The sequence below is a fragment of the Perissodus microlepis genome, chromosome 3, assembly GCF_051167445.1.
Source record: "Perissodus microlepis isolate ML-2025 ecotype Zambia chromosome 3, ASM5116744v1, whole genome shotgun sequence".
Classification (NCBI taxonomy): Eukaryota; Metazoa; Chordata; class Actinopteri; order Cichliformes; family Cichlidae; genus Perissodus; species Perissodus microlepis.
Window position 1 is genome coordinate 23,020,831 of NC_140463.1, and position 22,557 is coordinate 23,043,387.

The following is a 22,557-nucleotide window of genomic DNA, read 5'->3' on the forward strand; positions in this document are numbered from 1 at the left end:
TAAAAAACACACCTGATCATCCACACCATCCTCCAGCCTCCACCTCTGCTGCTGCTCCACCCACACAGCTGAAGACGAGCAGCATCATCATGTCAGCTGAATACAGCACCTGCAGAGAGGGAGCAGCAGAGTTATGATGACGAGTCTTAACAAGCCTCCTGACAGCCTTCATATTAACCAAGAGTTTGACCGTCATCATCATCATCATCTGGAGTTAGAGCTGGATTCAGTGCACTGAGCTCCAGGAGGACTTTAACTTGGTTCATGTGATCAGCTGACCTGAGGTTTCTTTCTTTTTTTGTTGATTTAAAAAACGTAATTAAAAATTCCCACAAGCTACTTTGTTCATTACTGTAGAAAAAGACTGGTGTTTTTTTACACAACACTTTCATTTAGACGGGGAGACTAGAAAGTGATCTGCTCTGTAACCTCCTGAGCCTCAGCCACCAACACATTAGCAAATGTAACAGGAGCTGCTTTAGTTTTGTAACTACTTTCACACACAAACAGTTACAGTAGGGATCATGTGCAGTTGTTGACCAGTAGTACTGAAGAGAATCACCCTGTTAATTTAAACATAAAGCAGTTAGCTCCAAATTAGCTCCACAGCAGCCTTCATTTAATATTAAGACTTGAATCACTTTGATTTCTACTCCTGAGGTTTGCACTGTTTCCACTGGCTGTTAAGAAACGTGCTCTGCTTTGTGCTGAGAATACACTGTTGCTTCTACAAGCCACACAGTCTCAGAGCAGTGAGCATGAACCAACAGATGGGGCCCAGCAGGAGAACAATGAGCTAAAATTTAATTAATCTGAATCACAGTTTTACAAACTCTGTGTTTTAAAATCTAAATGCAATGATTTGGAAATCTCATAAAGTCACAACAGAGACTGACTCATCTTGGACTCTCTGCTCCCGTGCAGTAAGTACAGTTAATAAATAAACTGAAACCACTAAATCTGTGCAATGTAATTTCCCACAGTCACTTTCTATGAAGAGTGAGCGCAGGATCCCTGTGGCATCCATGTGAAAGCAACATGACACCGTAGCAGTGAGGCTAATTCTAACGCTCGTGGGAAACCAAAGCTTAGACTGTAAGTGTGCCTTTTGTTTCCTCAGCTCAGACAGCTGGCTGCTGGAGGCTTGTGTTCACCATCAGACATATCTGATTAAAAATAGGCTGATAATTAAGTGCTCTTCATTTCAACATGAGACACGTGGGTCATAGAAACTTTAGTGCTTCAGAGATTTCAGCTGACGTACTGCGCCACAATATTGAGTCCTTCACTATCTTTAAAGCTAAAAAAGCAGAGAAAAAAATAAAGTATGGATGATATTGATGTGGCAGTTACAGCATTAAAAATCTAAATAGTGTAGAGGCAATTCAATTAAGGCTACGTCTACACTAATCTGGATAAATTTGAAAACAGCGTTTTTGTCTAAAAACGCTCTGAGTCCGCACTCATCGTTTTCAATCGTTTCCAAAGAGTTGTTCATCCACACTGAAAACGCTTACGCTCCTGTACGGTGCATGCGTGAAATGTAAGACGATTCGACCTGACGATTCGAAACACAAATATTCATTAATGATGAGCTCTAAACACTCTGAAGTATCTGAGGAGAAAAACATACAACAAGCATAAAGTCACTGACAGAGTGAAACATTCTGCTGGGTTTGTTTCTTAGCAGGTACAGACTCCTCCAAAGTGCTGTGTCATTTTATCAATGATAACTCCTACCAAACTATCCAACCAATCAGGGTTTACATCATTACAACCACAGCAGCAGCAGCAGCAGAAGGTACAAATGACCTCTGAGTGCATACAGACTAAACCTGACATGAACATTTCCTCTAACTGTCAGGGTCCCTGTGCCTACCCGGTCGGCTCAGCATGGCTACATATGTTTTTATTTTAATTTTTGTTCCTGCTCTCTCCCTTCCTCTCTTTCCCTCCTCCATCTGCCTGGGCGGAGCTCTCCTGTGGGCTCCTGCCCTTGACCCACGCACCTGGTTGCAATCACGCACCTGTGGCTCATCACGAGAGTGTTCCAGCTCCTTTATAAGACGGCAGCTCTGTGTTTCTCGTCGCTGGACCGTTGCCAACCCTCATTCCCTGGACCAACCCCTGTGTTTCCTGCGTGATCGAGTGTGCGAGGAGTGGAGTGTGCCATCGTGTTTTCTGTGGAGTGTGAAGAGGAGCGTGAGGAGTGGACGGAGTGCGTGTGGACTTTCAGCGTCTTTCCCATTTGTGTGTGGACCCCTGGAGCCCGGCTTTCCCCTCACCTTTGTAAATAGATCACCTGCTGTGCTGTAATAGACTCTTGTGTTTCCTAAACTTAGAGCCTGCGCGTGAGTCTGTTCAGTCCCGTTGTGACACCAACACACTCACCTCTTCAACACTGTGACACTACACTGTGGAAAAGGAGACCAGCTGCAGAGCAGAGCCACAGTGAGCACTGGAAAAAAGAAAAATACATTTTATTTGTTTAATTTAATCACCATTCATTCATATTTACACAGGATTTTAGATGTGACATAATATGAGATAAACACTAACAGTGACGGCTGACCTCAGAAAGTCAGACGGGGGACTTTCAATCATCCAGCTGGTTGCCACGGTGACCAATTTATGGTCCCACGAGCCACAGAAGCACAAAGAGGAGGTCACGATTCAGAGCGAAACTCCTGCAACACACAAACAAACAAACACGTGTGAATCTAAACTGTTTGATGGTTTGAAAACCAGTGAAAACTCAACTGAAGAACGACAATCAGGATGCTGTGAAACTGCAAGAATGAAATAACCAGCTTAAACCACTGGGATTTTATCGTGGTGCAAGCAAAACGGCAAAAGTAATAGTGAATTCATGACAAAGTTTAAGTGAAGCGAAATGTGAAGCATAGTTTGGATCTTCTTTTGCTCCTGGTTCAATCCAATTTGGTTGGAGAGTGACAAAACCTGCAGCATCAGAATCTGTGATATGTCGGCTTTTCAGCCCCGTGTCTGTGGCGTCGGGTGAGAAAGCCGACAGCTCACTGATTCTGATGCGTTGGGTCCGCGCTTTGTGTTTACGTCTTTGTGCAGAATCCGTTTACCTGCTCTGGTTTGCTGTTTTAGCTGTTTGGTGATTGCTGAAATTCGTTTCTGGCAAAATACATTTATATTTAAAAATCGATTCAGGATTTAACGAATCGCGCTATTCAAGCTAAAATCGATTTTAATTATCAAAACCCACCCCCATTTATGAGCACAGCTGTACAGTTATAATGTGCTTAAGAGAAATCTTGTGTCAGCCCTTGCTTCTTCATATTTTGCTTTAGAGCAGCCAGACTTTGTCATTTACTAAGTGGTCTTGAGTGATATTAATCATTAAAACACACACACACACACACACGTATCTGAATCTACATGTCAACAATAAGACAATATTAAAATAGCATTTGTGTATAAGGTCATTCCAGAAGAACTATTAGCCAAAAGCTTTTCACTCCACTCCACACTGGTTAACTTTTTCAAAAGTGATAAATAGGCACCGTTTTTTTTCTAACTTCTATGAAGTTATCGGTGGAAGGAAAAATGAAAGGGAACAGAAAATATTTGTGAAAAAAAGAAGGAAAAAAAAAGGAAGCAAATCCTCACAGAATGAGTGCAGCCAACCATTCATGTCACGTTAAAATATCTGTATGCCTGAATGAATATTTAAACATACTTAAATATCTCCCCTAACCACACTCCCTGCAGGTGGCTGGTGGCGTCGGTGCATCAGGGCTGGATGCTCAGGTATGTACTGGCTCACTCCCGAGGCTGCTTGGCGGGGCCTGGCGCCCGGGCCAAGCTCAAAGTGGAAAAAGAGAGAAGTATAGATCTGACTAATCTAACCCACTGATCACAGATTACGCCTCCCCTGTAACATCTCATCTCTCTGGATGCAAAATAAGCAAAACAACAGATGTTCCAGTTTGGAGAAGAGATATATGATTCTTTCAATCATACATTCCTTTTCTTTAGAAGAACTTATTTCTTTTTTTTAAATTTACCAATTTTTTTTAAGTTTATAATTTAGAGCTGAAGCCAAAGAGGGAGCTGAGGAGGACACCATGCCTTGTGTATCTGGTAGATCACAGCCACACGCTCAGAAACTGTTCTCACTTTAAAACCCAAAGTTCAGCTTTTTAGTTCTTTTACCCACACTTGTGACCAAAACTAGTGCATATAATAATCAAAACTCTATTAACAATATTAAGTTCATACATTTGTAATAACAGTTCATTCTTGTTATTTCTGCTTGGGTGAAAAATCTGAAAGCAAAGTAGAAAACACTGCACTCAACCAACTAACAACAACCTGTACTTATATCAACAGCGTTTTATTGCAAATGCTGATTTTTCTTCTTCACACGAACAACATGAACAAACAGACTTTCCCATTTCTCCTTCTTAACGTCTCTAACTGCAAACAGTAACATTAAGTATGGCCCATAACAACACTGCTGTGTGTCACAGTGCAGGCAGAAAAAAAGATGAAAACAATACTGTGTCACTTGTTTTTTTTTTTTGTTTTTTTTGTTTTAAGGGTAGTTCGGCCATGATGTAAAAGCAAAAGTGAGACTCAAACCTTTGTTACTTGTCTTTGATGACTTGGCAGGTTACGATGTGCTGTCGTTTTTTCATTTTTTCAAAGAATAAACCACACAGAGCTCAAAGCAAGCATAAATAACAGTACGGTAATCAATAAGTAAGTAATCAGCAACAGCAGTTACATTTATCCCTGTTTAGTGTTGGTTTCCTAACAGAAAATTGCTCCAGCCAGTAAAACCCTTGAAAAGAAAAAGAAAACAAAAGTGGAGGCTGATGACATTAAACAGCTGAATATGTTGTAAAGGATGCGGCAGGGTAAGCACCAGCTGCATGGATGCCAAAAGTGTGCAGGAAAAACAGAAAACTCCCACGCATTTTTTCTTTTTAGAAAGATTCAACCAATTTCTACGTGACTCTGCAAAAAACACTCAGTAACCTAAAAACAGGATATTGAGATAAAAATACAGACAGGATACTCTGAAGAGCACAAAGAATAATAAGAAGTCATGAAAGTATCACAAATAATCTGATGTTTTAGAATAATTTTAACCAGAAATTTCTGAATAATTCACTTCATGCGGATGTTCACACTTTTTTCCCCCATTAAAGGTGAACACTCAGCCTTTCAATTATTTATTTTTGGACACGACGGATGAGCACACAGGAAGGTAGCAGAAGAGAGGGGGGGGATGCTTTCATTTTCACATTCTGTCTCTACAATAACAAAATTCATTAAAGGCTTGTTGCCATGCTGGAATCAGGCAAACATACATATCTTCCATAAAGCTTTAAATTATACTTAAGTATGTGCAATGACATAATAAGTGGAGAATGTGTTGTAAAGGACCATTGTATAGCAATAGTATAGCAATGATTTGAAGTGGGTTTATTAAACACACTGCAGTGTGGAGAGAAACATCCCAGCCAAAACACCAGGGTGATCTCTGACATTTGGCCACCGCCCTCACATCTTATATACACACACAGGCACTCAAACAAAGAACATTCCACAGCACATCATATATCCCTATACCTTCAGTCCAGCTCATCCTTGAACCTCCCACTCTAAGAAAAGTCTCCTCCCTTGAGCAGGGTGCCTGGATGTCTTACAATGGGCCCTCTGTGAAGGTGCAATAAACACGGGGCCCACTTGTGATTACACTCTACATGCAGGCATACAACTGGTGTCAGGAGTGATCTTCCAATACTAAAGTGAGAAAGTGATATTACTGTTACTAATATGATACGGTTAAAATATCCGATTAATACATCAGAAAAAAAGCTGCAACGACAACCTCACATTTAAAAAAATAATTGCCACAACTACTATCTGTAATGATCAATATTAGTTCAATAATCACACTTAGAATACAAATTTATTTTTTTAAATGCTTATTATGAATTATCTGTGCATTTACTGAGCACTGAATTATTATTAATATTAATTATGTCTACGCCATCATAATGTCTGTTATCAGCAGCATAGAGGAACCAACCACATCCATGTCTGCATCACCATTAGTCTATAATAGCAGACTACACCAGAAACATGAGTGACAGAAGCTCATCCAGATCTTATCCATCACAGTTCACAGATTACCATCTGTAAATCCCCAGATGTGAATGTAAATCCTGAGAAGAAGCGAGTGTTGTGAAAGGCATAAGATCATCAGTCCTTTGGCTGCATCACTGAAGTTAGAAACATTTACAAGCGCAGCTAGTTTATTAGTTTAAAATGAGTGTTTAAACTGGGCTTTATGAGCATTGTGTTAGCAATAACTGCAGGTGCCTAACACATCTGTCATAGAAGCACCACAAACATTGCAGTAGATACATTGATTCATGCGCATCTCTTATGGATGATATAAAGTCAGTTTAAGCCGCCAACAATAGTCAATTGCCACAAATATAACATAATAGCTTTACAAAGATATTTGAATTGGCAAAGAAGAACTGGATTCATTACAGTAACACTGAAAAATAAAGTAACGTTCAACAAGTAACTTTTAACGGATGTGCACACACGGCGATGTTCACCAACATGGTGTTCGAGCGGAAATCCTGCACCGACGCCGGTAACGGGGCTGCTGACGGCCGACACTCTGTATCACCTGAACGGTTCTTACATGGAGAGTTTTCCTTAAATCTGCGGCAGGCGAAGAAGGAAGATCAGGAGGGATATTTCTGCTACAGCCAAGATGAAGACGGAGAAAAAAGAGAGGGGGGATCCATTTATCGTTAGGCTGAAGGTCAAGAAGAGAAGCAGGGATCGCCAGCAGCGGTAAGTAGCCCATCATCTCCTTTTACAGCCGGGTTTCACATTAGAGCAGTATGACGACCAATTACAAAATTAAATAAATAAATAAATAAATAAATCGATGTCCTCTTGTGATCGAACTCGAAATAGTATTTTCGGGGTTACAATTACAGTCGCACTTTCAAGACAAACCACTAACACGCATCGTGATTATGTGATGAAGGAGAATCACTCTCTTGGACAGTAAACTGATTCCAAAGGACGCTTTCGCCATCTCGTCCACACGAAGTATTTTGCAGAGCAGCCGTGGCAGATTTTCTGGAAAAAGGTGTAATTCGAGTTTCTTCCTCTCAAAATATTATTTTGACTTTAATCTCAAAATCATCAATCGTATATATTTTACTCCTACTACTCCTTATCGCGCTGTCTTAGGTATAATAGGATCATTTTATTATATACACATCAATCGTCAATATTATATATTTTTTTATTAATGATCATTTGATTATATACATGTCGTTTTATAGTCAGCAGCGACGCGTGTGTTAATCGCGATTGTGGTTCGTCAGAACTGCGAAAAATCGTGAAATCGAGCTTGATGCTAATAATGAAATAAAATTAATAAAATTTGCAAATTCGTCCTGTGAAGTTATGTGAAAAATATTTTTAATATTCCCCGGAAATCTGCGGCTGTGGTGTGTAAAGGCCGTTAGACTGCGGAGGCAAAGCAAGAGAAGAACAGGAGGCCAATTGAGCGCACAATATGTACACTGAATGTGTTTGAGGATGCAGGAAATGGACTTCATACAAGCTGCGTCACTAAATATTCAATGAATGTCTGAGTAATGAATAATTACTTCAGTAATTCATGATAAATATTCTTCAGTCAACCTGCAGTCCTTCTGTTAAGACTGTTATGTAGTCCCGCAGTGCTCCATCATGGAGCCTCCGTCCAAATAAGAATTCAACACAAAAAACGAAATCACATCAAACGTGTTTTAAATTAAAAAAAATCATTTGAATTATTATTATTTTTTATCTGGGACACATTTGAGTTAATGTAATTATCCAAAGTTTCAAAGATCACAGTGAGCATTAATATCGCTGAATTCATGTTTTAGGTACAAGTTATGTTCGTGTTGCAGCTTCTTGTTTGAGGCCTGCGTGTGGCCCACGGGAGAAACCTCGGCCTCCTTTCCTCTCTGCAGGAAATCCAATCACTGCTGCAGCTCGAAATAAGTTCATGTAATACAAAATTCTACCCTTATGCATGTATTGCTTCAGTTTAAAGTTCAGGTATATGTAATTTAGTCTACTTCCCATGTTGATGCAAGTATCTGTATTTTCTACTTCTGACATTTTCAAAGCAGGCTCCTTACTTTAGGTTTAACACATTTGACGGGAAGTTATTATTTCATGCCACTGCGCCTATTCAGCCACTCGTATAGTACATAATATATAAGTATGAATTTTATTTCAATAAAAAAAACCTATGAATGTGCAGATTGCAGTTGTTGTTTCCAGACAAACTGCTCCTATACTGTAAATCAGAGGTCCCCAAACTTTTTTGAGCCACGGACCAGTTTAATGTCCGACAATATTGTCACTGAGCGGCCTTTAAGGTGTCGCAGATAAATACAACAAAATAAAATCACACGGCCAAGACAAAAACGGTGGTTTTTGTCTTCATTCATTCATTCATTCATACATACAAACAATACACGAATTCACTGTGTAATTGTGTAACTTTATTAGCAGCGTCACATCCTCCTCTCTGTCCCTTAATGCTCTCCGGTCGCTATGGTAACGCGTAAATATTTTTTCAAAAATCTTTCAAAACCGCACAACCACAACGCAGGAAAAGACAGAGTTAACGATAAAAACCAAAACCATAAGAGTATGCAAACAGCTACCAAACAGCCATCATAATTGGTCAAACAATGAGAACAGGACAAATCAACAAGTGACAACGACTCATTAATATTAAAATCTGTAACATAATGTATTGTTTGGAGTCGAGTCTGTTACTGTTGCTATTTTTACCATTTCTTCTTGGAGCAACTGTAATCCACATTATTTCCTTAGGGATTAATAAAGTATAGGATGACCTGCCATTATCCAATCACACATCTGCTTTCCTCGTTTCTCCTCCTTTTCTTTTCTCTTTTTTCTAAACTGAGCACCTGATGGCTTTGAACTTTCCTTGTCCATCTTGGTTTTAATTTTGCACTCCAGTATGAACACCCATCCCCCAACCCGATGATAACTACAACATAACCTAATAGACCTACACCTTAGTTCACAGATTCACTTTGTCTAGGGCAGGCAACACCCAAAGAGCCACTTGGACCCGGTTTCCACGCAAAAGAAAACACTGGGAGCCGCAAATACTTTTTGAAATCTAAAATGAAGATAACACTGCATATATTGTTTTTTTTTACCTTTATGCTTTGTGTGAACAACTAAAGTAAGTAAGTAAAGTTTATTTATTAAGCGCTTTTCACAGACAGGCAGTCACAAAGCGCTGTACACAAATATTAAAATAAACAATACAATCAATAGACATTATACACAATGTAAAAGATCAAATGTAAATAATGTAAAGAATATAAAATACGTAGATCAACAAAAGGCTTGTTTGAACAGAAAAGTTTTTAACTGCTTTTTAAAAGAATCCACAGAGCAACAAAGGTGTGTTGCTTATGAAATCCATGAAGTGCTACAGAGAAAATTACATTTTATTTATGTAATTAACACATTTTGAACTCTTAAAGAAATATAACCAAAGGAAAGACACCCAGCTCAACTAAAATGATCCATGTAGCAAACAAAAACTGTTGTGAGCCGCCACCCTCATATCGCCTTTGGGCTTTTGGAGCCTTGACCTGACTTTTAAAAAGTAATTGGAAAAAAAAACACTATGCTGCTAAAAAAAAAAAAATAGATATTTGCAAAATTCTGCCTAAATATGTATTTTACCTGGTTAATGTGTGTGGTGGGGCGTGGTCTGCAGCGCCGCTGCATGGGAGTCGGGCTGTGAGCTGAAAAGCTACAGCCGGCTGTATGCGTACAGCAACCGTGTGTGAAAAGCGGTCGATAAAGAGATGCTGAAAAGCATGTTCATGGAAACATCGTCGGGTCTGCCGTGATATGTTTACAATAAGACTTATGGCCCCGAATCTCTGCGCACAGCGCCTGAAATCAGGGCTGTACGAAGTCACTTTCATCTTCACGCAGGACTGTAAGCTGTCATCTGTGAAGCGTGAGCGGTGTTTGTTTTTAACATAGTTCACGGTGGAGAACACTTGCTGACATAATGTGGATCCGAAGATCCATAATTGGCTTACCTGGGGTCGAAAGTCTCGATAAATGCACGGCGTTTCGGCGGGTTCACCGGCTTCCGCGAGTGTGATGCTTATTTTGAGCGATGAAAAAAAAAAAAAAAAAAACACCCGGAGCCGCAAAATAAAGACTAAAGAGCCGCGGGTTGCCGACCCCTGGTCTAGGGTTTATTTCTGGGATTTCACACGACCCAGGATTCAAATCATGAATACACAATGGGCTTGGATTTACAACATTATGAATGAAATGTGCTCTATTTGTAAGCAGCAGGGCCCCTCCCCTTTCGACGGGTTGTGTGTGAGACTTTAAATCATCAAACTGTAAAATAAAATTTTAAATTGTTTGTGATCCCTTTACCCCGAGTCCTAAAGTGTATATTTATTTTCTTACTCTTCTTATATTTATTGTTTGTTTACTTGCACTGCAGTAACAGGAGCCTTGTCGTCTCGTCTCTCTATATACTGGACTGTATGTAGCGGAGATGACAATAAAGTTTACTTTGACTTTAGCAGCAAGCAGGTGCACCGAGGGCTCTCGCGCTCACCTTTCGCGTACAGAATTTAACCAAAAAAAACCCCAAACAAACATCGGTGTAAATTATAAGTCTGTATCATAATGTCTGGTGTTTTTGTGTTTGTTTTTATTTTTTATTTTTTTTTCTATGGAAACACTTTCCATCACTTTGCTATTAAAACTTTTACGAGATTGATGAAAGCAATTGATGAAAACATGTGCTCTTTTTTTCTCTCCTTTTTTTACTTCCTCAAGGAAGTAATTGGTGGTAAGAAAAGAGAAAAAAAGGAAACAGATGGACTCTGAAAAGATCTACTTCCCAAACAAACTGCCTAGGAAAACTCTGACTCTGACTTTGACATACAAAGTTAGTGACCAAATTAACATCTGAGCGCTGACTCACTGCAACAATGTTACACTCATATCTCAACCACCGAGCAGCAGAAAAAATAAATAATGGCTTATATGTATATATAAATAAACATGTAATACTTATTGTTGCAAGACAAAAAGCATCAAGGTTGGTGAACAATGTGCCAAATTTCTTCATTTTCTATCAAAATGCTATAGTGTAAACTTGCCTTGCAGTCAGACTTTTTTCCAACATTATTTTTATCCAATATCAGATTTTTATGCAGTCGTCTTCACTACTGTGATGAGCAACATGACTCTGCAATAAACACTCACACAACCTAAAAACAAGATACGGAGATAAGATTACAGACAGACTAAGGAAGGATACACTGCAGAGTAGGAAGAAGAAGAAATAGTAGTAGTCCTCTAGTGTGTCACTCTCACGTAATCTAATGTTTTTAAAGATTTTTAACCTGGAATTCCTGAATGATTCAGTTCTGTACTAAGGGTGGCATATGCTAGGTTTGTTAGCCTATTAGCGTTACAACAGGCAAAGCAAATCATATTGTATAGCAATAATACAATGTTACCTGAAGTGCAGGTGTTGCTCTCCAAACTGCAGCATGTACACAAGGCTGCACATTAACTGGGTATTAAAGCATGCCATGCCCAGGCAGAGGAGGGTGATGACCAGCAGCAGCAGGACCCTCAGAAGCCCAGGTCCTCCACAAACTCCTGCCTTTTAACTCCTCAGTTAATAATCAAACTGCTCAGAGAAAATCAGCACCACCAGGGAGACGCAGGGCACCGAACTCAAACACAAACAGAGCCATCAGTAGAAATACTGGTGACTGCTCGCCTGCTGGGGGGACAACAATACCTCATCAGCCATAACCAGACCTGGGAACATTAGTTGGAGCTTTAATGCATTAAAGGTTTGGTTTATTAAGGCTTTGTCATTTAACTGACAGCACATTCACCAGGGAGACCAGGTTTCACGCACTTTCACTTACCATATGCATCATTTTAATTTCTCTCTGAGAATTCAGATTAATCTCTCACTTTTAAACTTTTATACAGAATGTATTTACAAATTTTATGAACATACATTTTTGGAGTTATGACTGTCTCTGTAAAAACTGTTTGGGCTTCATAATTTGAATCAAAATATAGATTAAAACTAGATCATATTCACACCCTGTAAAACATCTGGTACAGCGAGTGTCTTTTAGATTTTATCAACTTCCTGTACAAGATGGTTTGCATGATAACTAGTGCATGTGTTGCAGAACTACAGCATCTCTGAAGATGACAGATTTGTCACTCACTCACTGTGACTAATCAAATATCCCCTCTCGAGTACCCGTCCTTTATGATACTAAGAAGAGGATCATCCTCGGTTGATCCTCAGGATAAATAAAGTATTATAAATCAATCAGTCCTGAAGTTGATGTCAGGCTGCTGTTAAGAAACTCTCATCAGTTCATGAGGCAGGCAGCATCAGATAAAAACTCAAATGAGGTTTTGTGTTTACTTGTGCATGAATGAACTGATGCTCCTCAGCAGTTTATGCAAATAAAACCACATTTTAACTGTGTGTGAATGCACAGTATGTGCCAGCACACAACAAAGAGGTAACACATAAATACACTGAAGTCACTCAGCTGCACAGCACTTAGTGAATGTTCAAAATGTCACTAAATCTGCCCAATTTTATGTTAATGTGATGTTCAAACTGCGAAGGATTCCTATCCATCAATAGTGTGTCTATAGTATATGGAAATAACTTTGCCTTCAGTATTCACTCCACTGCAATGACAGAATCGAGCCAATCAAACTGTGTTTCACGTTTCAACTGCACATGTTTTGGTTAAAAGTGAAACAAAGAAATGTTGAAAGAGGAAACTTCTTAAATGTTGCACTGTCTGAAATTCTGCATTAAAATTGCAGCTTTCTAAACCTAAAATGACGTTTTTAATTTTCTGAGATGAAAACTGAAAATTCAAGTGGCTGATTGGATTTCTCTAATTAACAACATCAGATAGACACACTTACACATTCCAGTCTCTAAAGACTAACTGGGTGGGATTTACTACAGAACTGGTGAGCGTGACACAAAGCATATGAACGATGCATGAGTGTAAAATGAGTGGAGTAACTGGTTAAATATATTTGATGGTGTCAGTCACGTGCACTGGCTCACACTCCTTGTCTTCGAGGTAGGCTGTTATTTGAACCTTAACATATTTGAGACGGTTTTGATTACAAGGATGTGGTTACATGGTGACAAAGTGAATGCTGTCACTGACTGTGATGACAACACTTCCATCTGTGTACTTTTCACCCTTAGATGAATAGAGTGCACAGATCATTGAACTTCTGCAGCACTCCTCACTTATCTTCCTCCCTTGTCAGCACCAGTGCAGTTGTTTTGCTTTTGTATTTTTTACATCCTTTACTGATCTCTGTCATTGTTTCCGACTGAAGCAGGCGTTAAAGTACTTTCAGTATGAAAGCAAACAGAGACTGAAAGAAAGAAGAAAGTAGGAAATCAACATCGAGACCTCGGAGGTGGTTTCAGGTTTTGTTGAGCCAGTTAATGCAAAGAAGGGACACATACTTAAGAACTGAATCTCTTTAACAATTTAATTTCTCTTTGTAACACTGTTGTTCTAGGTGATGATATCGCCTTCATGGCCATATGATAAGGATGTTTGTGCATTACATGTAGGCAGTGCCACTGTGTGGCTGCAGACACCGTCAGATTCAGCTGAGTCGGATTTAACGCACTGAGAGATCAAAGTGGGCTCCATCTATTGTTATAGACAGGTCATTTACATGACCCTATTAAGCTTTTTGATTAACAGAAATAAAAGGTAAACACACAGATTTCAGTCAAATAAAGCAGCACTCACACACTGCCTTTACTGTAAACTACCCCAGCTTATTTACATAATCATATCACAGCAATTCATGTAAATTCTCTGGTAGTGAACAGCTGATTAACATGAAGCTCCATCTATATATGCAGAACAACACATTCAGGAGAACGTGAAGAGCAGACTGCAGTTATTTTGGGGTTTTTTTTTTTAAACAAATTATTACTAAGCATAAACCCCAAGCAAGCATCATTTGACTCCACATGTTATCTTTCAAAGGAAGTCAGAAGAAATTCACAGTGACTCTCTCACTTTAGTGCTGGACTTTATAGTTTGATTAAGGCTGTGTCATATTATACCACCCAATATAATAGCAATTTCCTAATGTTGTAAACCTGCTCAACATTTGGCAATAAAACCCTTTGATTCTGATAAACTTCTATGTGATTAAAAAAGTGTCGCATCACAATATTAATGATATAGTGACACTGTGCCACATATTCCTTATCCTGCATAACAACACACAAGTACAGACGCGTGTTGGGACGAGAGCAGCGTGTCGATTTTGTAGCCAAGAAGATGCTGCTACAATAGTGTAAAAGTGGTTTGGTGACAAGAGGTCAGACGGCAACAAAAACACAATACTTTACACATCTGAGTATTTTGCAAAATACTTTGGAGCCAACAGACTTGTTTTCACTGCCTGAGGCAAACACACACCACTGAAAACAGCCAGACTGTGACGACACGCGAGTAAAGAGAAATAAGCAGGCAGTGAATGTGAACCAAGTGTTAACAAATTCAGTTTCACATTTCAAATGAGGAAGTGTGTCATTCATTTGTTTGACATGTTATTCAAAGTTATTTCCTATATTGCTGTAAAAAAAGACGCTTTTTATTCAAATATCCTGACAAACCTTGAAGGCTATAACACCATCCCCTAATTGTAATCACTAAGCAATCAATCAATAGTGAAAACAGCTAGCCTGCAAGACACACTTCATGATCAATGTTGGATTTTGTATTGCAAATTTCACAGACATAAAGAAAAGGGCAAACATGACCATCTTCAGCCTGCTGGACACCAGAGACACATTTGAGTGGGTATCAGAAGAATCCAGCGTACCTGTGTTAACGGACAAAGAGGTAAAAAGCGAAAAGCTTTACTGAAGTCAATCCATCTGGCTAAAAACAGAAACTACTGAGCAACCTCAGTATTACTGATAACCTCTTTAGCACACTTTACAGTTCAGTGTTTCGAGGATTTGCAGAAGTAGGAAGATGTTTATGCTTTATTAGCTTATAAAGAAACTGTGACCTACAGTGGAGTAAACTGTGTACTTGCTTGTGTATAATCAGAACCATCAAAGTAAGTTTCTGTGTAACCAGGCAGGTTTCAGTCCTTCACACTGACATAACCGACTGACCTGCCAACAAATTTGCATTAAAATGATCAGCATCAGTTTTACAGTCGGGATCACCTCAAAGAAAGAAATCAATGGTTTCTGAATTTGGGTCCTTCCTGGAAATGCTCAGTTCATCAAGAGATAATGTGGGTGTTTGAATGTGACTGAAAGTGGAAAAAACTGAGGACATTAACTGAGTACAACATTTGAGTTCAGTTCAAAGGCATTTTGTTCTGACTGTCACAATAACATCAGTGGGGCCTGGTGACAAAGTCTGACTCACTGCTAGTGCTACATTTTAAAATTATGGTGCTGAGTGGGGCTCAATCTAAGCTCACTGTTGCAGCTACTTCAGAGCTTTGTGTTCCACTTGGTAATAAAGACACATCACTACTGAATATATTTAAGATAACACTGATAAGAGTAACAGTGTTGTCAACAGTGAGAAAGTGAGAGCATGAACCACAATCGTCTGTGATAAATAATGACTAGACTCAGAACTGATCAGTCAAATAAAAATGACTGTAAATAAAAGAGAACTCTGAGGCTGAAATAACAGGAGTGCTGAGTATCATTGCCCGACACACTCACTGAGGCTCAAGTAATAAAAGTGTGGAATCAAAGGTGACATGAGAAGGACCAACAAACAAGAAACAGAAGACGACGGGTGGAAAACAAGGACCGTGTCAGCCCCACATGACAAACACACTTCTTCAGCATCCATGGGATACTGCCAAGAAATTATACTGCGAGTGCCGACATGCAGCAATGACAGAAAAACTTTTCTAATGAAAGCCGAGAACATTTCAGATGACACGAGGGACAATGGAACTAGTTTAAGTTAAAGAGGTTAAAGCCGACTTATTACCCAGCAGACAAGGCTGTGTGTGAGATTCTGTCCTTTAGTGAGGTTAACCTCTGCTGTCTTTCTGCTAGCTGTTTACATTCATTTGCTTCTCTCCCACCTGCTACCCTCACTTACACTACACAACAAACCTGTATGACAACTGGACGACACTGAAGTATTTATTTTGAGGCAGCGCATAAACTACAGGGGAAAACCGCTGACACTGTTGACTCAAAGCTAGGCCGCTCTTTATGAATATCATACAAGGCAAATTACAAAATACAGTCTGACAGAGTAAGCTTACTTTTTCTACATGCAGTGACTGTTCACGAAAACCATTAACCAACAGCCTCATTTTACAGACATGAGTCATGATTTGAGTGTGCTTTATGGGCCTGAATATCTGATCTGATCTGATCAATGCATCAGACAAGATAAATATCAGGCCGTCTGCCAGCTGAAGCTCAGTGGACTCATTCAGTGGCTCAATGACACTAAAGTTAAAGTTAATCTACTATTGAATGACTTCAAACACTCAAAGCTACTTCAGTTACACAAATTAGCGTGTGAATGACTCCCTGTGTAAACACCATCAACACTGATAAAAGAAAACACACACTATATTTAACAAGTCACTGAGCTTCACAAAACAAAGTAACTTCTGCAGCAGCCAGTTTGAGCCAAGCTTTAACCGTCAGACAGATGACTTCACATTTGACTCTCGAATAGTTTGCAATACAGAGCAGTTCATGAATCAGTCAATGACTGCAAGAAGTTTCGTAGTTTGTAGGTATTTGTGCTGATATGGTGCCCATACGTCTCCACACCTGTCCAACAGACATTGTTGCACAAGTCTTGTGGTTTGTTCAGATGTAACTTTGCCAATCTAATAAATCAAGATTTCAAAACACAAAAACATATTAAATGTTTAGACTGAGAAAAATAACCATTTTAAGAAAAATAATAGCCCCTCCCTTTATATGTGAAATGTAAAGCGAACATGAAGAGCAGACAGCAGTTATTGGGTTTCAGAGAAAAACACAGATTTGGCACTTGTACGTTTTTTGGCAACTTCTTTTATTCATCATAAATCATTAATGTGACACTATGCCACTATACCTACAGTATTCCTGTGGCGACAAGAGGTCAGACCACCAACAAAACAATACTTTGTACATTTGGTATTTTGCAAAGTACTGTGGAGACAACAGACTTGTTTTCACTGCCTGAGGCAAACACACCGCTGAGAGCAACCAGAATGTGACGGCGCGTGAGCAAAGAGAAACAAGCAGGCAGTGAATGTGAACCAAGTGCCAACAAATGCTCACTTCAAACAAAGAAGTATGCTGTTCATTTGTTTGAAATAACGACACACTTTATTCAGTATTTTATTTATTCAATATTTTTTTTCTATATTGTTGTGAATAATATCACAAATTTATTGAAATATCCTCATAAAACTTTAAGGCTATAACACCCTAAATCTAAATCACTGAGAAATCAATCAGTAGCCAAAAAGACATAGCCTACTTGACAACCTTTATGATCAATGTTGGATTTTGTATTACAAATTTCACTGACACAAAGAAAAGGGCAGTTCATCAAAAGACAGAAAGCACAAGATTTCTTACCAGATGTCGACCATCAGCCTGCTGGACACCAGGGACACTCTTAAGTCAGTAGTCAGTAAGTCAGATTGCCATCACATTAGCAGATGATCCTTTCACTCTTGTCAGTGTAGTCGTATTGCAACGCATTGCACTTTGCTACGCCTCTCACCACCTCAGTCTTTAGGTTACTGATAACTGAAACTGGTCTCTCCCTCTCTCTACACTCACTTCCACTGCATTCACAACATAACTGTCAGACAACTGACAGGCTGGCCGTCTGCCAGCTGAAGCTCAGTGGACTCATTCAGTAGCTCAATGACACTAAACTAACGCTAATCTACTATTGAATGACTTTAACCACTTAAAGCTACTTCAGTTACATTGTGCGAGTAATTTCCCGTTTAAACACCATCAATACTGATAAAAGACGACTCTCACGCACACACGCACGCACACAACACACACACACTGCATTCAATGAAGCGAACAAGTCGTTCAGTTTCAGCAGGGGTGTCCAAACTCCGGCCCGCGGGCCCATTTTTAATTGGCCCGCAAGTAATTTTATAAATAGAATAGAATATGGCCCGCACTTCAACTTTTGCTTGAGTGTATTGCACGTCTTAGTTTTAACACCAGGGGGAGCTACTGTTGATCAAGGCAGTTGCTCCACCAAAAAGGACAATCACAGAAGAAATTTATCCCAAGTTACTAAACAGGTCAGAACCAAAGAAGCGAAAGATAGAAAGTGAGTGCAGAAAATTTCAGACACGGTGGGAGAGTGAATATTTCTTCAAAGAATTCAAGGGGAAGTGTGTCTGTTTGATCTGCACTGAAACTGTGGCAGTTATGAAAGAGTATAATGTACGACGTCATTATGAAGCCAAACATCAGGCCTATGCATCCTACACTGGTGCTGAGCGAGAGCAGAAAGGGTAGCTCTCCTGCAGGGTCAGCAACAGTATTTATTTCGTGCTCAAATTGTCCAGGAAAAGGCTTCAATAGCCAGCTATGAGGCCGCCCAACTCATCGCAAGACATGGCAAGCCTTTTTCAGATGGAGACCTCATAAAACACGGCCTCGCTAAAGTCACCGAAATAATGTGCCCGGAAAAAGTGCAGGACTTCAACAACGTCAGCATGTCCAGAAATCCAGTTGTGCGACGCATTGAAGACTTGTCAACCAACATTAAACTGCAACTTTCTGATAAAGCTGTGCTTTTGATTTTTACTCCATTGCATGCGATGAGAGCACCGATGCCACAGACACCGCACAGCTGCTATTTTTTTTGCGGGGAGTGGACGAGAGCATGAGCGCTTTAGGTGAGTAAAAAATATATTCCACAGTACCCGTGTGTTAATAAGCATGCACGTGCAGGTACACATGCTTCAAATATCAATAATGCGCATCGATTCTGTCACTACCCTGCTTTTGCGCACCACTTTCTTATATGCGTTTTTCTTGTTAACACACTGAGTACACACCGCTGTGCACAGTGCACACACATGCAAAGTCAGCTGATCTCATCTGATGCAGATCTGCTCCTTGATCAAGTGACATTTGTCCGGATTTTTGGCACGAGTGGCGTACGACCAGCACCGCGGCTGGATGGCCCGATTTACATACCCAGCGCAGCTGATACTCACCAGAATAATTTACTAAAATTATATGCACTCCTGTTATTAAGTCCAGTTCAGTCTGTTAATGTTGATAATCATTTCAAACGGACGTTAATAGATGTTTTGCTAAGCCTAATAACTTAAACAACAACCTTGAAATGTACCCGTCCCATTTTCCTCTTTATTGTTTTTTCTCTGTGCTGTAAATCTTCTGTCGAAGAAGAAATCTGAGGCTGCTGTTCTGATAATGAGCTACCAAAGCTTTTTCTGAATAAATCAATAAAGATCCATTTATGGAAAGCTGTGATGAAGGCAGTTTTGTCTTTAATTATATTCAACAATATAACATATTTGACCACTTTTAAGTGATTTTTCTAACTTTAATACACTAAAGTTACGGTTATATACCTCATTTCTAGTAAGTTAACTGAAATTGTTTGCCTGATATTAATGGTGATAATCTATCAGCTGTTTAATAGTTTATAACTCTTTACATCTGGATGAAAGCCATATCAGCACATTTAAAACAATTTTTCCTTTGGACATTTTACTCGATGGTGTCAGATTAAGTCTTCATTCATTCGCACATCTCCTAACCACAGCATCATATTCCCCTTCACCTGTTACTCTTCACTCGTACAGATTTCTTCTTCCACTTTCATCAAGCACCTTCACATTTTTTAACTTTACAAAAACACATTCTTTCAGTACTGTATTTGATGTTATCATAAAATTCTTTATGCACACACGGCAGTTATGAAAAGCGAAGTCATTGTCGTTCTGCAGCAGCCAGTTTAAACCAAGCTTTAGCTGTCAGACAGATGGCCTCACATTTGACTCTAGAATAGAGGGGGAAAAGCATGTCTCAACAAATTCACCTGCTTACTTCCATTCACCACATCCCCCTTGTCATTTTCTGTGGCTGCTGAGCGGCTGCCAGCTTTACAAATGGACGTGCTTTTGCATTATGGTCTGACTGTGGAAATACCCAAAAGCCTATTTCAAGCCAAGAAAAAGCCCTGGTGAGTGTATGGTGAGAGTGTCTGCAAAACAAATAGCTCTTAACTTTTAACATATCAAAGTAATCCATACAAATTCTGTGGTTCTGAATAGCTGACAGACAATTTGACATAAACAGGAATTAAAATGTGACAACATTATATTGCAGAAGATGGAAAAGCTCAACCTGATCACCTGAATTCAGGATTGCTTAGACTGTCAGGGGCCACAGCTGCATGTTTGAGTGGCGCACAACACAGCAGTGCAGCTTGCCTGCATTCAGAAACAAAGAGACAAAATGTGAAAATCCTAAATGTTGAAAATAAAATGTACATTAAATAATTCTATGTTTAAGTCATTAGTTGTTTTTTTTTATCTTGTTCATTTTTATCTTTATCAGCATGTTTTTATATATGTGCAAACACTGCTGAAAGTCTAGAGTTAGTCGGATTCAGCAAGTGAGGAGACCATCAAATATGGTGCTGCAGTGGGAAATAGTGATTGCTTCAGAATAACTTCCATCACTGATTTATCCCATGAGCTCCATACTTATACTCTACAGCTGATCTATACTGCTGCTGTTCTGAGGTTTACTTCTTTTTGTGGATTTGTCCAAGTCCATCAGCTATTCAGTTTTTTTCATTCTATACATTTGAAGCTCCTTATCCATTACAAACACACTGATGGAGGCACTGGGTGGTTATAAACTGACTCCATGGTTCAATTTTTTGCCAAAAGATGTCAGCATGTGGTCTGGAGGAGATGGGACTGAACCTTGTGATTCGTAGACGACCTGCTTGACCTGAGGCTCTGATCTTTGGCCTCACAGCTAGTCTGGACACTACAGTGGACCTTACACAAGAGCAGTTTCCTCTCAATAAAACTCAACATCAGGTCCAAATTAACCTGTGCAGATCCACGTCTGCACATTCAGCACTAATTATGCTGTAAAAGTACAAATAATGGCTTCTGTAAGTGACACATCTTTCTTCAAGATTGAGTCTTAAAATGACAAAACTAGAACAAAAGTGAACTGCTAAAATATATAATATTTATTATTGTACTAAAAACTGCTCACTTCAGATATAGTCACATTCCTTAAGAGTATTAATGCTACTCTGCACAGACAAAGGGGGTTTCCAAGTGCAAGGTGTAATATATCTACGCCATGAATTAAGACAGCTGCTGACTGATAGCCTATACAGCAGCTCAGGGAGAGCAGACTGTCTGTCAGCTGAAGCTCAGTGTATTCACTAAGTGGATCAGTGAGATAACGTCTTCATTAAAAAAAACTCATGCGATGGGATGTTACTCAAGTTCACACGTCTGTGAAGGCAGACAAGCGATTACTTTAGGCAGTAGTGTATGCTCTTCCGCTGCCACATCCTGCCTTGTTTCAGTTGCGTGTTTTGGGTGTTTATAACGCATTACTAAAATGTTGCACAAACACTATTTGTGATTTTTCTAGTCAAAATAAGCGTAACTTGAATTCTGGTCGCACAGAAGAGCTAAAACGGCAAAGAAAAAGCCATATTTGTATTGGTCCACGTAGTCTGCACAGGCTACACCAACTTAGCATGCTAACAAGGCCACCGTGCTAAGCAGAGTCCTTCCTTTAGCCAAGTTAATAGAGTTGCCCCGTTTTCCGTTAGTTAAACGTTGTCTGAGCAGTTCCAATAACCAGCCGTACGTGTCAACGACTTCACATTTGCTGGATGTTCATGAGAAACCATGAACGTTGTTGCTAGCTTCAGCGAAGCTAACGAGCAGCTAGCAGAGGTACTACGGTTACCTGAAATACGACTGGTCCTCTTAAATCCAGAGTGAAGAAAAAGCTCCTTACTAACTTTGCCATGTCTTTAACTAGATTACTGCACAGACCGATGGTGTAAATCTTATTTGTATTAATCTTTTACTCAGCTTCCTCTGTTACCCCGTTATCAACTCTATGACGAGAACGTAAAAAGCAGGAAATAGACGTGGCTCCTTTCCTTTAAGGCAAATGAATTGCTCTGAAATGATAAACAGCTGGTCTTCCTCACTAAAATTTGTATGTAAAATTCCTCTCTAATATTTCTGATTTTTTTTTAATGAAATTGGATTTATAAAATGCGTTACAACTGTTTGTGTTAGACTAATACGGACCAAAAGTAA

The 22,557-nt window shown here is 39.4% G+C and overlaps 1 long non-coding RNA gene across 2 annotated transcripts; it reads right to left on the bottom strand.

The window, feature by feature from the left end:
- Positions 1–35: 35 nt before the first annotated feature.
- On the bottom strand, positions 36–22,370 carry LOC146390555 (uncharacterized). Of its 2 annotated transcripts, none has more exons than XR_014799848.1 (4): positions 22,196–22,370; positions 2,560–2,687; positions 2,286–2,458; positions 36–2,181 (listed from the first exon to the last, which is right to left on the bottom strand). It is a non-coding gene; the product is annotated as an uncharacterized LOC146390555 (long non-coding RNA). The 2 variants fall into 2 exon arrangements; XR_014799847.1 differs by having other exon boundaries at positions 2,573–2,687; positions 22,196–22,366.
- Between the last annotated feature and the right edge of the window lie 187 nt (positions 22,371–22,557).